Here is a 15,940-nt window from a genome sequence, read left to right as displayed (position 1 = left end):
AGGATCCATCTTTTATTTGCTCATTTAACAAATGAATCAGGATACCTGAGTGTCTTCTGTGGTCCTGGCTCTGCTGTCAGTTTTCTGTGTGAGCCTAAGTAACCTGCTCTTTGGGTCTCAGTTTTTATCTCTGTAAAGTTAAGTACTGGCCTGGACCAGTAGTTCTCAACCCTGGCTACCCAGTAAAATCTTCTGGAAGCTTTGAAAAAATAGACATCTGGGCTCCACCCAAGACCAATTAGATCAGAATCTCTGGAGATGGGTGCCCAGGAATATCTTATTTTTTAAAAATCACCCCAGGTGATTCTATATTCAACCAACCAACATTGAGACCTACTGGCCTAGATGCTCTCTAAGGCCCTTCTAGCCCTAAAACTCTATGCCATGGAGGATCTTTCACATATAAAGCACTGTGCTGGGCACCAGGGTACTCTGCCGAAAGTTCTAAATTCGCTCACATAAGATTATAAAAAGTCATTAAAATTATTCCTTTAGTTTAAGAAGAGGATAATTTTTGAACAAACTATATTTATCCTGGAAAAAACTCATACCTACATTTTCAGCTTTCTCTTTGTTCCCTTTTATCTTTGTTCTAATCTTCCTTCTCCCTCTCACTCGTCAAACATTAATTATCATGCCATATATGCAAATGCTATAAGCAGGTACCTGATAACTGGGATAGATATCTTGCTACCTACACATATATCCTGTCTAGCTCCTCACCCAACTTGTCCGGTAGCACAGTATTTTTAGTAGTGTAAATGATAAGGCACAGGCCTCAGGGGAGTTTCCTCCCTCCTGCAGCCCTGAGTCAGAGAACACCAGCCCCTAGGCCCGTGGCCCAGTTCTGGAGACTGGTGCAGTAGTTTACGAAAGCCTTGAGCTGCGTGTCCTAGAAAGCTGTTCTCACACTTGGGCCTTTGGGAATCCTACCTTAATATTCTCCAACAACCATTCCCCAGGCAGAGCCAGTCCCCCTAAAAACAAATCTGTTTGCAGCCGTGCCTGCCAGAGGAGGCTGAGAGCCGAGGTGAGGCATTTCATCCACGTGGCAAGCAGAAGGCAGAGCTGAGACGTGGGCTACTGCCTGTGGGCCTCTCTCCTGTTGAGGATGCTGAAGAGAGGGTGTGGTGGGGAGGGGTTCTGCCTTTTATCTGGGGTGGGCTAGAGGGGAGCGATTAGTCCTGGACAGAAGGCCTGCAATTCTCCCTCACTGTTCTCATTCACTGATGTTTAGGGCCTCCCAGAGAAACTCAGAACAGAGTCTGTTTCTCTCTCCCTCTTTAGCTCTGCTGGCTGATTTTCTTCTGAAGGCAGTTAGACTAATTTTGTTGGAAAGTTGTTGCAAGGTGGCTACTACTGTTGCTTCACCATCCAGATGGGCACTGGAGGTAGTGATGCGGCCTGAGACCTGTGTGATTTGGCTCTAACCCACATGCTTAGGATTTCTCCATTTGCCTCTCTGTCTTTTCTCCACTCTTCCATTTTGTCCCCCTCTCCCCTGATGACATGCCAGGTCAGGTCTTGGCCCCCAAGGGGACCAAGGGGACCTGTACACAGGATGGGAAAGTTTGCCGATCACAGTGGACACCTCTGGCTGTGCCCAGTCCCCTTCTTCCTCTCCCCACACTTCCCTTGCAGGGAGGGCAGGCTTGGTGCCAAGGAGGGAGCCTTAGACACAGCACAGGATTGTCAGATTCTAAATGCAGACCCAGAGCTCAGCTTCCCTGGCCTGCACGCCTTCCCAGGGCCCACCTCCCCTTGGGCCTGGGGAGCATCACACCCCAGGACGGTGATGGATTCCCTGGGCACCTTCAAAGGGCTCTGCATTTGTTTGCAATGCAGACCTTGAATCCTGCTCTGGTCATAAATGTTGTTTATTTTGACTAGGACCTACTGAAAGGGGTTGGGGGTTAGGGAGGGCGAAGAAAGGATTCCTCAGGAAGATCATAAAACCATTAGTAGGGCAGGGCTTTTAAGGGTCACAGGATCATAGAATTTTCTGGCTGGAACGCACACACAGGTCATTAGGAAGGTCAGAGATGACCACTTTGCCAGCTGAAGGCCTCTAGGGGCCACACAGGGCTAGGGTGGGAGGCTTTGGGTCTCTTTCTAGAAAGTGAACACAAGGTGTGGGGGTATGACCCCCCAATAACCTTACACCAGGTGGGGGAGGCCAACAGTTGCTGAACATGATGGATTTGCCCTCCTAGTGGGAAGAACCAGTTGTTTGAATGTGCAGTGAAGCCTCTTATTCTGGGGAATGGGCACAGCTCTAGGTAAAGGATGTAAAATCACCTCCAGTTCTACCTCCACCAATATTTTGAGCGGCTAGTACATACCTTCGCTATGCCTGATTGATATTCTTTCAGTACCTTCAAAACAATTCTCAATCAGATGTTATCTCTGTTTTGCAATTAAGAAAACCTGAGCTCAGAGAGGGGAGGTGGTTTGGCCAATGCCACACAGAAAGTTAAGTGGTAAGGCTGGGGCTAGACTTTAAGACTTTAAAGTCTTCAAACCTAATCTTCCTTCCCACCTCCTCTCCCCCTCCCTCATCTGCTGTGGTCTGGTCTACTGCAGCCTGAGAGACCCAATGAAAGCAGGGCTTCTCTCTTTCTAAAGCTCATATTGGGGCTGAGGAAAGCTCAGGAACAAAACTCCTAGCAGAGTCTTGGGTTCCTTCCAGACCCCGGTATATACCTGGCTCACTCCGCAGAGAACATGCTCCCATCAACCTAGTCACAGTCAGAAAACCATCTTGACTGCCCTTGCTGAGTGACTCAGAGTCACTTCACCTCTCTGAGTCACATCTTCCAGATCCGCCTTCAGATCTGAAGTCTTCATGGAAGGTAGTGGTTGGTAGAAGTGATGGCAAGTTGATCCATTTTGAATCCCTCTTTGGTGTCAAAGTTTTGAGGGATGAGAGGAGAAAAGACTTGGTTTTACCCTCATGGATGACACAGATCACACACACACATACACACAAAAACCTACCTCAAAAGCAAGCAAGACAAGGTTCCCTAAGATTCCTGCTGAGAATGCATGAGGCTGAGAGCCAGGGCAGAGGCTGGGCTGTGAAGAGACAATTTAAGCAGCCGAGTCTTCCCTGATCCTCTGACGGTGTAATCCAGTTGCTCAGAGAATGGAAATCCCTTTCTCCTCTCTCAGCCCTCTCCCCTACAAAGGCCTCCTAATAGGCCTGCCAGCTTTGGGGTACTAATCTGCCCAGACATCACTCTGGGAGCTGGGTGTCCAGGGTCCCAATCCCAGCACCTCTCAGTGGAAGGTAGGGAGGGTTGGGAGGGGGAAGGGGTCCAGGGATTCAGGAGGGGGTTTTCCTGCTCTCTGGCCTGCCCAAAGGATCAGGTACACTAATGGGCCTCTATGGTGAGAGAAACTTCAGCTAAGGGGACAGGGCAAAGGACTGGAGGGAGGTGGGCAGGAGGGCTGGGTTCCAGGGCAGAGGTGTCTTGGGCGGGGCTTATTATTCAACAGCCCCATTATTTCATCCACCATACTTTCATTTTTATTTGAGGACAGCTCCCTCCCCAACACCTTCGCCTCCCACCCCTTACACTTTCACTCATCCATCCTCTGAGCTGCTGACAGCTGCCCTGCGGGTGAACTCCTGATCCTCCTGCGGCTGGAGATACTGGGGGTGCACAGGCCAGAGCATGCCCCATTCCAGTTCCCGGCCCCCCACTCCCACACACATCCTCACTCTCTCAAGGTTATGCCACCTCGGTTCCTCTGAATCAGACCCATTTCTGAGCACCTACTATATACCAGGCATTTTGGCATGTATTTGCCCAGGGTCCCAATCCTAGCCACCTCTTAGTGGAAGATAGGGAGGGTTGAGATAACTCTTCACACATATCCTATTAGGTGGATATTCTATATCCTAGACCTAGAGAGGTTAAGTCACTTGCCCAAAGTCACACAGCTAGGAATTTGAGCTGGGATTTGCTCAAAGTCCAGGCTAAATCCCTGATGCCATGCTCTCACTTGGGTGATGATTGCTTAATGCCCTCTACCCTCACCCCATTCTCCACCCCATACTGCAGGAATTAGATCTGAGATATACCGCCTCCACCTCCCATGCTATATGGGATTGATGTTGTCATGGACAACCCAACTGGGTGGAATTCTCTGACCATGTCCCACTGACTTCCACCAAAGACCCCAAAAGGACAAAGGTGAGAATCTGTGTGAATTATCTGGAGATATTGTTATTTTATGGGATGGGCCAAGAGGTGTCAGGAAGCAAGTTTGCTATAAATCTCTCCCTGCTCCCTTCTCCTCTGTGTGTCCCCTTCTAGGATTTATGGTGGAAAATGTTCAGAGCTAGGGACTTGGGGCTTGGGTTCAGGCTTGGGGTGTGAAGGCACAGGACAATACATCTTCCTCCTCTGAGATCTGCTAGATGTGTGTGTGTGTGCTTGTTTGTGTGTGAGCGTGTATGTGCGTCTGTGTGTGTATATGCACTACTGATGCTCCATCACAAGCCTACGGTGTATCGTCGACAAAAGTTGTATGAAGACCTCCACAGCACTCAAATGGCTCTGTAGACAAAGCGTGGTGCCTGCACTAGAGGTATGTATGGGGACCAACCAGGAGGCCGGTGCCCCATGTGTGCCTCCTTCCCTGGTGGGCCTTTCCCCCTGCTGATCCCTTTCCCCATAACAAAGCTTCTTTTGCAGTTTCTGGTGGCCTCTATCACTATAACCTCCACCGTAGTGGAATTTCTCCAAAGAGTCCATGGCACCTGGAGGACACACCTTGGGGGCCCCACACTCCCCACAGTCCCAGGTCGAGTGTGCAAACCTTAGAGAGAACTCAGTGAATCCTGGCTGAGTGAATCCAAGAGAAAAGAGGAGATGTCACCCTTTGAATATCAGGTCATTCTCCCACCCCATCCTTTCCCTGCTCTTCTCCTGGCTGCCTAACCCAGGGCTCCGCTGTGTCTCCGGTTAAATATATGGAATTATCTATTACAATACTTCAATATTTATTACATTGATTTCGCTTTAAATGCTTTGTAAATCATAGCAAAAAATAATGGCCTTCCAACAGAGAGTCATATACCGTAATCAACTGGAAGAAAGTCGGCATTGTAATTTAAAATAAAAAAAATCCTTATGTGAGTCTCTCGTTTAAATTAAGAGACAGGACGTGATTCAAATAATAAGGCCCAAGTGAGGCTGGTTTTTCTTGGCAAATTAGTAGAGGTTTTAACTGGAACTGAAAAGGTGTTAAGGTGGAACACTGACCTTATTAGACCTTAATTATTTTCTGTTGTTACATTCCTGGAGCTGAGGGTTTTTTTCCAAAGTGGCCATGTTAAGCCTCATCGCAGGAACTTTGGCTTTAGAGAGATATCACTTCTCAAGAGGCATTAGTGGGATAAAAAGCAGACACTTTGCCTCTGTTCCTTTTCTCCATCCCAGTGTTTCCAGGGTCCAGAGCTCCCAGATCTCCTGGTTTGGAAACAATGTTCTTAAAGCTTAGAATTCACCCCACTGTGTCCCTGGCTTCTTATACTCAGCCTTCTTAGTGGCAGGCTCCTCGCCCTGGATCTATCCTCTGCCGACTGGTGGAGCCAGCATCCCTCTGGCCAAGAGAGAGGAAGTGGCATATGCATGTGTGTGCCTGTGTGAGTGAATGAGTGTGTATGCACACTAGTCATGGGGACACAGCAGGTAGGACTTCCTTCATCTTTCACTGCAACCTTCCTGCTCTACCTTTGATGGCCAAATTTGGCTGATTATCAGTCCCAAAGCTAGCCAGACCCAACCCAAGATGCCCACAGCACTTGGAGATGAAAACGGAGCAAATGTCATCCCCACTAAATGGAAATGATGCGAGTAAATGACCTAGCATTATGCCTGGAACATGGTGAGCATCCCATAGCGGTGCTTTTATTTACGCTGGAAAGAAGGACAGCTAGAAAAGGGTCATTTCTATTTGTTTCCAGACCCGTCCCCCAACATGCCCACTGGCCCTGGGGGTGGGGTGCAGTGATGGGAAAGAAATATTGAGCCCCAGGAAAGTCCAGTGCAGATACCCGTTCCACAGCTGTATACCCCTTCTGGAAGATAACCCAGCTGAGCAATTTATATTAAACACTATGAACTCCATTCCTCCCTCTGGCCTCCAAATTGACTTTGAATTTGATCAGACTACAGGAGAACTTTTTCTGAGGCCTGGTGTCTTGGGAATCATGTCTGGTGGTTCATCACTATCCTGGAGAAGGGCAGGGTGGAGGATGATGTAAGAACCATGGGAAAGGACCGGGGAGGGAGCGGAACCCATTAGGCCAACACAGGTGTGAGGGATCCCCAAAGAAAAAGGGAAATCAAGGCTATTTCTGATTGCCCATCAACCATATAGGTGCCCCTGAATGTTGGCGCATATACTGTAGAGGTGGGACTTACATTCTTCAAAAGACATCCAAAATCCTAGAACATCAGATCTGAAAGGGCTTTAGAGATCGTCTAGGCAAACTCTCCAGCTTTATAAAGGGGACACTGAGGCCATCTGAAATGATTAAACACCCTGACTAAAGGCCCATCGGGACAAAGTTGGTATGGTAAGACACCAAAGTTGCCAGTGCTGTGGTCTCTGGCCTGGGGGTCCTGGCCCAGCTGAAGGAGTCCTGGAGCCTGAATGTGCAAAAGTCCACCTTGGGCCAGCCTCATCCTGGCACAGGCAGGGCAATTCTGGCTCCTGGCCAGCTGGAGTAACTTTTCTGAAGCCCACTCACATCTCCTATCACTCAGAAAGTCCACGGATGAAGGAGGAGGTACTGAGAAGAGCTGGAGGTCTGGGCTCCAGTCTTAGAGCTACTTGACTCAGGAAGCACTTTTCTTTCTGGACCTGCTTCCTCCCTGCCCCACTTACTCAACACAACACAATATGAAGAGGATCGGTTTGTGGGAGGCTGGTTGTGCAATAATAGCTTTGTAAATTGTGAAGTGCTGCGCAGGTAAGAGGGACTATTATGGCCAGCCTGGGTGTAGAGATCCAAATATAGAGAGGACTTAATTAGACTTTTATTTGTGGGCTCAGATTGAATTTTGTTGCCCTCTCTCCTACCTTACTTGTGGCTTAACTCCAAATTCCACTCTGTCGAGGAATGAGACAAGGGAGTAAGTTTAATCCTCTCAATAACGTGACTGTAAAATAAGTAGATAGGTATTATTATACCCATGTTACAGATAAACTGAGACTCAGGTAGATGAAATACCCTGCCCCCCTCTTTAGCTGCTGAGAGGCAGATCTGGGATATGAACTCAAGTCTGAGTCTTGATGCATCGCAATCACAGCTGGGAGGTAATAATAAATACACAGTGGAATGTGAGCTCCATGGGGGCAGGGGTTCATAGAGGATTTGTTTGCCGCTGTATCCCCAGCCTCTGTCACACAGTGACCAAGAATTATTTTTTTAAATAAATTGAGTATCAATTTTAATGGAAGGTTTGGTGAGCAAAAGTGAGTTAGGAATAAATTGCTGGGAGCTATATCTTACATCAATCATAGTTTCATAGAAGGTTTTGTGTGGTGGAGAATTGGGGGGAGCATTTCATTGTTCACAGTAGCCACTTATGGCTGTTTTTATATTCAGTTACTACCATGACCAAGGTTTGGGCCTCAGGAAGTAGTTAAGTGAAAAGGAAATAAAATTAGGAAATGGCAACATCGGCAATAAAATAAAATCTCCATAGATATATACATATTATATTAAAATGATGTCATGCTTTTTGGTAGAGCCCGTGGGAAGATCTTAAGAAGAGAACACTGCATATTTTCCTAATCAATGCATTCTGTACTTTTATATCTAAAGATATTGGTCCTTGATGCAAAAGAACCAAATTTTCATTCAGCCAGTTTTTACTGAGCACCTACTATATGCCATGTACTGAGTTAGGCCCTGGAGGTACAGAGATGCTCAAGGGATGGCACATGGCTTGGTCAAGGTCTCTGGAGACCACCCTCGTGGGCAGCCAGGCTCATCCAGCATCTTGGCCCAGCTTGTATGGCCCAGCTTGGCTCTTTCTTCTCTTCTCCCTGGTTCATAGAGAGTCAGTATCTTGCTCCAGGAGGTCAGCCCAGGGTCTCTCTCTCTCTCTCTCCCCCTACTCCACCCCAGCTCCCTAGCTGACTGAAAAGGTGCAGGAGGGAATCTGAGGGATTCTGTGCTGTTTGTTTTGGGTTCAATGAAATCTCATTTACACGTGTTAATTGCAACTAATTGGCACTAATTGGATGAACAGGAAACCCTCTGGGAGCACTCATACCTTTAATTTGTAGTAAATATCATTAATTAACATATGCTAATTAGAGCCAATTAACATTGATTAAGGGTTTCCAGCTACTTGGAAAGTACAACTCTGTGTCCTCCTCCCTCAGTTGCCTGAAGTCAGCAGAAAATATGGTACGTGAAGTGTGGGCAGGGAGAGGACCAGCCTTCTGGTCGCATCTCCAGGTTGGTGGGGGCATCACAAAGGCTGGCAGCACTCATCGAGCTGGGTGCTTTAAGGATGGGCACTCTGCCCTCTCCCTCCCCAGGGCAGAGGGGTCTGCAGGGGAGGAGCTGCGAGGTTAGCACTTCTCAGGGAGTTGGAGGGAATAGGCAGTGGGAGGTTCTGGCTGTCTGGATGTTGTTCCCTTGGCCTGGCTCCCAGGGTGGTTTGAAAGAGCACTAGAGATCAGCCTGGCAGGAAGGGTGGGGCTGCTGAGACCAAGCAGTGTTTGGTTTCCTCCTCTGTAGATGATGGAGTGTGAGATGCCCATCCACTGGAGTCCTGTTTGGTTTGCACACGCGTGCACATGCACACGCACGCACACACACACACCTCCTTCATCTGACAAAGGTGTATGGATGCTGACCCCCTCTATGTGACATGAAGGTGTGAATGGTGTTACCTCCTTGGTCTGACAGGTGCATAGATGGAGGGACCACCTCTGTCATCTCCTTCGCACATCTTGGGATGTTTTTTTGCTCAGAATTGGGATGCTGTTCAAATTATCCAGGGTATTGGTGTCAGATTTTAAAAAAATCATTTGCCTGAGAAACAGAGGATTTCAGGTTTACTTTTGGTTCTATTACTAGCTAGCTATGAGACTCTTGGGATTCATTGAAAATATATATAAATTGTTTTATTTTTTTTCAGTCCAATTACAAAAGAAATAAATGCTTATTGCAGACCCCCCACCGCCATCCCCAGGACTGCCTTTTCTGTAATAGGCTTCTGAGGCTCCGTCTTTCCTTTTCTGCAATAGTCAATTCATTGTTTCATTTCCAATGTCAACCTTCGATAAGTTCCAAGTTCCCCGAAAGTAGGGTTCAAGTCTGGCTTGTTCATGTGGCACTTCATGGACACTAAAAAAGCTGCTATTGAGTTAAACAGTATGTAGGATGAAAAAATTTTTTTGTTGAATGAATGAACACATAAAGCAAAACTATCTGTGATTTTAACTACCACAGAGAAACACATTTGGTGTGTGTGTATTTATATTTATATATATAAATAAAATATATGTCATATATATAACACAAATATCTATCCCAAAAGGCTTAGTGGTTTTTGCTTTAATAACTTCAAAAGTATAAGTGCTACAAACTTTAAAAACCAGAGAAATCATTTAAAACTTTATTTAGATTTATACACTTATTTTAGCTTTGTGAATTTTGAATAATACATTTTTAATTTTAAGTTTCTGTTTCAGTCTCTCTGAATGAAGGTAGCTGTGACTCAAAAATTAAAACTAAAATTTTATTATTAAAAATTCTCCAGATCAAATATGCGTATTCCTGCCAGCACTGAGAATTGTTCTCTTTCAACCACTGGGTGAATCATTAGCCGATTTTCTCATCTGTGGAATGTGGCCAGTGATACCTGCACTGCTTAACTCTCCAGGCCTCTCAGGTGGGAGGATGTGGGTGATTTTGTAACCCAAAGAAAAGTGTATTCTCCAGGCCACTTGAGAAGAAAAACGAGCTCCCAGATCTGAGCTACTGGCTCTGATGGAAAGAGACAGAACCTGGCAGAAACCTCACATCTAAGACCTCTGTGGTAGAGCCTTTCTTACCCAACTCAGAGCAACAGGCTGCCCTGGAGGAGTTTGGGGTGCAGGCCAATGCAAATTGCAAGATTGGAAAGAACACCCTATGAGGGGCTTTATCCCACACAGGGCAAAGTAGATTAAAAGCCTTTGCTGTGGGACAGGCCCTCTTCTAAATGTTTTACATGCATTCATTCACTCAATCCTCCCACAACCCAATGATATACGTGCTATTATTATCCCTACTTCACAGATGAAGAAACCGAGGTTCAGAGAGGTCAATTAATTTGCTCGAGCTCACACAGCCAAGTGGCAGGGTTGCAATTTGAATTTCAGTTTAGCTGCTATGTGCTGCCCCCTCTCTCCCACCCACATTTTTGGTGCCCACAGAATGACTCGAGGAAGCTGTGGGTCTTGGGGTGGAAGCCCCAAGGCAGGGAGCTCCTGGCCCTACCTAGGCCTCAGTAGCATGATTGAGTGGACCCTTATTCCCAGCTCCCTCTCCATGGAAATCTGAGGTCTGAGGGAGAGCTGCTGGTGAGGTTCACAGCAGCTTAATTACCAAAGTGATTTTAATTTGTTTTTGTTAATTGAAATCTCATTAAGCAAGTAATTTACTCCAACACAGCTCGGGAGTCCACAATTCTACGGGTGAGGAGGCTAAAGGAGACTTGCCTTAATCTGGGGTTGTGCTTCTTTATGCCGCATTTGAGTGGTTGTGCACACTTGCCTCCTGTGGAAGGGCTCTCCCAGTTGGCCACAGATGCCCTTTTTCCTTCTTGGCCTGTACTCCCTTGCTCCACCACCCCAGGGCCCTGGGTCCCACCTGCCTTGCTCTGCACTTTGAAATGATAAGAAAAAAGCAAACCCAAGCCCCTCCCCTCCATAGAGCATGTATGCACCCAGGTGTGTGGCATGTAGTACAGATGCACGCAGACACCATTTAGCATTCATCCATCTTTGTGCCAAGCACTGTTCTAGGCACGAACTGGACATGCTGGGAGAACAAATGGCACTTTTTAAGTGAGGTTCTTTCTGAATCCTGGACTTCATTAGTTTACCTGCTAAATGTCCTGAGTCCTTTTTCATTAGTCACATCTCACACATTGTAATCCCTTGCCATCATCATCCTTCCTGTCAAGTCCAAGAGGCCAGGGGCTACTATGCTTCTTCATGGCTGTAGCCCTGGCTTTAGCTGTGGGGGTTCTCAGCTGGGTTTGGGGTGGGTGATTCTTTATGGAATGGGACTGTACTGGGAATTGCAAGCCATTTAGCATTCCTGGGGGCCTTGCTTACTCAGTACTGGTAGCATTTCCCCGAATAGTTATGACAATCCAAACATTCCCTCCATGTGTTTCCAACCTCCCTGAGTGAGATTTGAAACCAGTGCAAGTGCCCACACACAACCCAGCACATACTAGGTGCTCCTCGAGCATTTGTTGGGTGGGTGACTGAGAGCATGTATGCACTGTGCCTCTGACCCGATCCATGCTTCTCCACGATATGTGTGTGAGTGTGCATGCATAACTGTGAAATGTGTGTGCTGCTTTTCTGGCCTGTGCCCCTGGGGCTCTGGGCCCAGCAGAGGATTGTGAGCCCTATTGCAGGCTGGGGATCCAGTTCTCCAAGGCTCTGTCTGCACTGGGAATTTTCCCTCTTCTCTGGTGGCCTCATCCTCTGGCTGCCTCTCCAAGGCCCCCGCCACCCAGCTGCTTTCTCCTTTTGCCCCTGACTACGGCCACTTGGTAGTTTTCCAGGCCTGACATTTCGAACATGCAATGCCATATGTATTGCCACTCTCAGGTAATTATCACGTAAAATTAAGCTAGTCTTGTACATGAAACCAGCAATTAGCCAGGGATTGAAGGTCAGGGAGAGCTCGTTTATAGAGTCGCTAACAAAATGTTAAGTGGAAGTGTGTGTCAGATGGGCCAGGAGGCTGGATTAGCTGGGGTCGCAGCAGTGGGACTGGAGAGCTGCAGAGACTCCCTGGCTCTGCAGCACTGGGCACAGCAGGAGGAGCTGGGGATTTATGGCTCACATTTTTCTCTTCCAGCTCTCAATCTGGGGCACGGCTTTGAAGGAAGGTTGCTAAGCCTGCTAAATCCTAGTGCACACCAACGCTGCTTCCTCATTCATCCGGAAACCTGGTAGGTCCTGCCTAAAAGTCTGTATGTCAGTTCTACCTCCTGTCTGGCTGCCCACCACCCCAGCATTTTACACTCGAGCCTTTCATATCTGCTTTGGGTATCTGAAGACAGGATGAGCTTTCAAGACTCAGAAACTTTGCATGTGCCATTCCCTTTGCTTGGAATGCCTTTCTCTCTCTCCCAACTCCCTTATTATCGGCCTGGAAATTTTCTATTTCCCTTCCCCCAATAACAGTCTTCACTTCTCCAAGAGCTTTCCAGGACAACTCTCCCCTATTTTATTCCAGGAGTTACTTCACTTTTGTACCATGAGCAGATTTCTACTTTTGCATTTACACACTCTATGGCAATTTATTGGTGACTTGTCTGCCCCCACTACTGGATTGTGAATTATTCATCTCTTCCTGGCAACCTGAAGCTGCTCAATAAATGTCTGTGGAATAAATACAGAAATTATTCTCTTTTTTTCTTTGTTCTTTTACATATCCTTTAAGGCCCTGCTCAGATGTCACCTCCTCTGGGCAGCTTTTCTGGATTCCTTTCCGTGGTAGAATTAATCATGCCTTCTGTATAGCACTTTGAACACATTTTTATTATAGCACTTACCAAATTTCCTCATATTTCATTATAAGTCTACCCAGAACTACCACATGGCACAACTCCAGAGGGCGCCATTCACACTGAGCCAGGCAATGCAGAGATGGTGCTTGTATTTGCCCACTAGGCAGTGACCTTCTACAGAACAAAGACCCTGTGACTTTGCTAATAGTCTGCATATAATGTGCTCTCATTGGCCACATGAGTGTCCATTCAGAGTAGGTACACAATCGACATTCAATAAACATGTGTTTAATTATTGAGCAGGAACAGACGACCAGTGGAGAGAGCTCTAGACTTGGATTCTGCGATCCTGGCTTTCAGTTCTGGCTTTGCCACTAGATGTGTGCAGCCTTGAGTGAATCACTCAACCTCTCTGGTTCTTATCCTTCTACATCAGGTCACATGTGTCAAAGTGCCTGGGACAAAAGTAGGAGCTCAGTGCATGTTAATTTCCCACCCTCCTTTTTTTCACTTATAAAATGAAGTATTTTAAGATTCCTTGTGGTCTTTCAGAATTATGGGTTCTCAGGATTAGAAGTTCTTTTTTTTTTTAGAGTATTTAGGGTTTTTTTAAATTTGTTTTTTTAATTGAAGAAATGATTTAAATTATTTTTTAGAAGAAGTTTTGAAAGGCATCTAGTTTAATCCCTGGCATCTTCAGTAGGTGGTCATGCAGTTCTGGTTTGTATGTCTCTATTGACGAGAAGTCACTTCCTTACAAAGTAGGCCATTCTATTTTAAGACAATTCTGCCTTAAAAAGAGCCCCATTTTCTGACGGCTTCCCAGAGCTTCCATCACAGGCCCTGGTTCTGAACTATGAGGTCAGTCTCAATGCCCAACATGATATTCATAGACAATGATCTGCTCCAGGTTCAATGATACAGTTCCATCGCCATCTCTCATGTGACTTGATTCAAGGCTGTTCACCCTCTTGGTTACCCTCCTCTGAGCTTACTCTCCTTTGTCCAAAGACTTTTTAAGATGGGGCATTAGAATAGGGTAGGACTGTCACCTTCATCTGCCTAGAACCCGTGCTTCTATTAAGAACTCTAAGATTATGTTATTGCGACCTATATCTCTCTCAACCCTAGCAAGCATTTCACCATGGGAAGCAAAGCTAGGAATAAACAGAACTCTTCTTAAACATTTATTTCACATTTAGAAAGATCTGCATTAAAAAAAAATAATAAAGTCCAAATATAAATGACAAGCTAGGGAAAAATCATTTGTAACTCATATCATAGGCAAAGGGCTAATTTCCTTAATAGATGAAGAGAATCCACAAATCAAGATGAAAAAGATCCGTAACCTAATAGAAATATGAGCAAAGGATAGAAGATAATTGACAGGAAAGGACCTGAATAGTGTTCTTAAATATATGAAAACATGCTTAACCTCAAGCATCATAAGAGAAATGCAAACGAAAATGACAATCACTTTTCATTTGTCATACTGGCAAAGATCAAAAAGTTTGATAAAATTTTGTTGGTAAAGGCTGAGGAAACAGACATTCTCCTGCACTGCAAGGGTAAATTGGTACAACCTCTCTGAGGAGAAATGTGGCTTTACCTACTAAAATTTCAAAATGCACAGACACTTTGATTCAATGAATTCTACATCTAGAAATGTATCCTGCAGATCTATTCAGACACATCAGAAGGTATGCTCAACAAGGACAAGGACTTTTGCCTGTTTCATTCACTGCTCTATCTCTGGTACCTGGATTGCTGTCCAGCACATAGTAGGGCTGTCAATAAATGTCTGTTGAATGAATGAATGAATGAATGGGTGAATGGATGGACAAATATGTAAAATGACACATGTTCAAGGTTTATTGCAAAAGTTTTGGTAAGAGTTAAAGACTGGAAATAATATGTCAAACTATAATAATGAAATAGTATGCTGCTATTGAAAAGATCAGGGCAGCTCTCCACGTACTAGTGTGTAAGAATCACTAAGAGATATTATTAAATGAGAAAAGCAAGGTGCAAAAATATGTGTGTAATAAAAATGAAGACGGATATTTGCTCGAATATGCACAGAACACCTCTGCAAGGAAGCTCCCAACGTGGCCACTGTGCTTGCTTCTAGGTAGAAGAACTGGGGACTTGGAGCATAAAGTGGCAGGTAGCTTTATTTTTCAGTGTATTCTCTTAGATCTCTTTTGAATTTTAGATCATGTGAATGTATTTATTACCTAGTCAAATAAACAAATGCAATTCAAAATTTAAAAAGAGCTGAGCTTAGGAATTAACCCTATACTTTTGGTCTTGTGTATTTGTGTACACAGGTATCTGCACCTTTCTGAGGATGCACATGTATGTGCATGTGTGGATGCATGTACACTTCCAATTTACTTTGCTCACAACTGTGGATTAATTAGTCTTCCTAAGTGAAACATAGTTCCCGAGGCCTTTCCCTGCTCAACAATCTTTGATGGCTCCCCAATCTGTAAGGTCCAAATTTCTTGTTCTAGGTCTCAGGATCTTCTGTCATCTGACCCCAACCCACTTTCCACCATTTCCTCACACAGCCTTTGCCACAGAAAAATGGAGCTACTTGCTCTCTCCATGCTCATCTGCCAATGTCCCATCTGCACCTTAGATGGTACTCCTTGGGAAATCAAGAACCCCTTCTTTATCGTCACATTGAGTCACCCCCACTCTTCAAGGCCCATCACACACCTCTTTCCCAGCAGGGCTTCTTTCCTGTCTTAAGCAGGAGGTGGTCCCTCACTTTTTATCCGCATCTCTCTTAAAGTATTTAGGTTTCTTTTAACCTTATTTTAAAGCTTTTTCCATAATTGAAAATTGTTCTCATAAGCTATCTGAAGGAAGGCAGAGTTCAAGTTTGATTCCTGTTTGTATTGTTCTCAGAATCCAAGAAAACACCAGGCACACAGTAGGTATTCCGGAAACGCTAAAGGAACAGTATACTTAAGTCTAGGTGGTGGGCGATAAGTCTGTCTGGTCTTTGTATCATCTGAGCCATCATTATCGTCTTCATTGTCACTGGGGAAAAGCCTTTTGCATTCCTACTTGCACACAGCCTGTGTGGGGCCTTCTGTAGAGTAGCTCAGCATGAACCACTGCAGCCCATCCACGCCCACCAGCCTGGCTGC

This window comes from Pteropus medius, unplaced genomic scaffold (assembly GCF_902729225.1).
Source record: "Pteropus medius unplaced genomic scaffold, Ma_sr-lr_union100, whole genome shotgun sequence".
NCBI classification, from domain to species: Eukaryota; Metazoa; Chordata; class Mammalia; order Chiroptera; family Pteropodidae; genus Pteropus; species Pteropus medius.
The sequence above is the reverse complement of the archived record's forward strand: the minus strand, read 5'-3'. Positions refer to the sequence as shown.